General features: G+C 39.4%; 1 protein-coding gene across 2 annotated transcripts in view; it reads left to right on the forward strand.

Moving 5' to 3' along the window:
* Window positions 1-394: 394 nt before the first annotated feature.
* Window positions 395-2,511, forward strand: part of LOC116840866 (QRFP-like peptide receptor) — a 33,667-nt gene continuing 31,550 nt past the window's right edge. For both annotated transcript variants that reach the window (XR_004377431.1, XR_004377433.1), the window contains exon 1: window positions 395-699. The gene's annotated coding sequence lies outside the window, so the exon portion shown is untranslated. The remainder of the gene's footprint in view (window positions 700-2,511) is intronic.

The following is a 2,511-nucleotide window of genomic DNA, read 5'->3' on the forward strand; positions in this document are numbered from 1 at the left end:
TCTCTCTCTCTCTCTCTCTCTCTCTCTCCCTCTCTCTCCCTCTCTCTCCCTCTCTCCCTCTCTCTCTCTCTCTCCTCTCTCTCCTACTTTATCCTACTCTACTGTATTTTACTCTATTCTATCGCAAAACAAAGACTATTGAATCAAATTCAAAATGTAGCAATGTTCTTTTGAAATTGATCCAGTATCGTTACCTCTTTTTCGCGATGCCAACTACAACGCAAGAAGCTCATTCCAAAATATGAACAATAAATATGATGAATAAAATCGCACGGTGCGCGTCGATTTGTGTGCGACGTGCCGCTTCGGTCGCGTTCGTCTATATTCGGCTTGGCGGGCAGTTCGTTGGTTGGTCATGGGGCGTCTCGACTCCAGTTTACAATCGACGCCTAGATGAGTCGTATCGTGGCGTCGCGCGATTCTCTTATCTAGTTGTTGCGTACGCGAAATGCGGAAGTGATCTCTTGATAGCAATATCACGCCCTTTTTTATTTATCTTAAAAATTCAACAATAAAATATGCACAAACGTGAAGAGACAGTGCGCCTCGGATATCGTACTTGAACGACAATTAGGGAACGACGATCAATTGAACGTGATTCTTTTCCGCAAACGGCGATACAACGCTATAATGACACCACGCGGGCTAACATTGCGCCGTCATATTGACAAAGATACTATCACTTAATTGGAGGCCAAGGTATACTTTTTAACTGTGCACATTTTAGCGCATTCTCACAAAATCTATGATGTAATGTAATGAGAATCCTCCTTGACAATTCTTCCAAGCGAAATGTTTATGTAAAAATGCGAGGCCTTTAGCACGGACCGAAAACAAACACATTTGCACGAAAATAAATGTCTCCTTCCGCCTTTCGTGTCCGCTCGAATTGCGGCGTTGCACGTGGAGGAAAAGAGTAGAAGCGGGCCCGTTGCCAGCTGGCAAGTAGAGAGCGGTCAGTCGTCGACAAAAATGAAACTGATCGAAATAGCGGCTAGTTTGCCGATTGACGAAGTGACGGAAGAAACAAAGTGACGAAAGTCGAATTACTTTTCGCATTACACACGAGCTGCTTGGACCAGCACAAATCGTTCTGTTGTGTGGTCGCGCGCGCATGCACGACCACACAATTATACTGACAATTTTTATTTGAATCGCCATCGAGACCCTTATGTCAAGTGGGTGCATGCAAATTCCGTGTGATCGAATTGAATCGTTTATTCGGAAAATCTCTATTCTATTCCCTGTTTCATGTTTTTATATGAATTGCAACAGCAATGGCGGTGGCGAAAATAAATCATATCATGATTTGACGAAGCAAAGTACTTGCGAAAGCTGTTGAGACATCGATTGTTAAAGCCAAAAGATTGAATCAATACATTATCCAACATTATTGCTATAACTCAGATTTAATATTTGTGCCGAAGCACGCACGCACGTATATATGACAAATGATTTTTCGTGACATTGTTACGACACACTCGTTACAATCCAAGCACTGCTACTACGACTACCGTTTCAACCTGTAATACGATAGATGCGCCCGCGTTAGCGCCGAACGATAGTGCACTGTTGCAAGGTTATATATTAGTGAAAGTATATCAAGTATATCAATAAAGTAAGCAACGCAATATCGATCGCGCTATCCTTGTATACGATGACTGAATGAAAGGAATGCGCGAATAAGTCGGGATTATTTAATTTGAGAAAAGAATCTGTATAGAATTTTCTTTTTTTCGTCTCTTTTTCTTTTCTTTCTTTAGTAATTCATTTATTATTACCTTTCCTTTTTTCCACAACGAGATTATATTACAGCTACAATATTTCCTATACATGATGTTACGTCTTCTGTGTTTTTGATCAAAAGTAAGTAAGTTCTCTTTGCAAAGAATGTACTTAATTGTTTCGATTGATTCGTATAGACGGATTACTGACGGATTAATCACACCGACAACGAGCACAGAAGAGAGAAAGCTAAAACTTTGCGAAACGGAATTGTTGCAGGATTTTCGCTAATAGTTTTATTAGAAACTTCAGCTAATTATACAAGACGCGTTTTCAATCTCCAATTATTGATTTCTGCGCTCCTGTTCGTTCATCAGTTTTGATTTATTACGAACTTGTTTGTATTCGACAGCGGTACCATTTTTTACAATCATCAATTATCGGAATCCTTTGTGTTATATTTTATGCGGGCAAGCCCAACAAAGAAAAGATAAATGAAGCACATATCTATGAGGTTTCAAATAAGAATGTAGCGAAGCGAAAAAATGTCATTACATATCTTATATATAATTTTTCACAATATCTAGAAATTGTCAAATAGATACTGGAAATGGATGAATGTTTCACCAATGTCGAAACAAAATGTCGAGAACGAGAGTATATATATGCGCGTGTGTAAGAGTGAAAGAACGTCCTTATCAATTATTATAGTCGTGTAAAATTAACTTTGATTCTCTCTCTCTCTCTCTCTCTCTCTCTCTCTCTCTCTCTCTCTCTCTCTCTCTC

The sequence above is a fragment of the Odontomachus brunneus genome, unplaced genomic scaffold, assembly GCF_010583005.1.
Source record: "Odontomachus brunneus isolate Ranch 3 - 2012 unplaced genomic scaffold, Obru_v1 Obru_scaffold_002, whole genome shotgun sequence".
NCBI classification, from domain to species: domain Eukaryota; kingdom Metazoa; phylum Arthropoda; class Insecta; order Hymenoptera; family Formicidae; genus Odontomachus; species Odontomachus brunneus.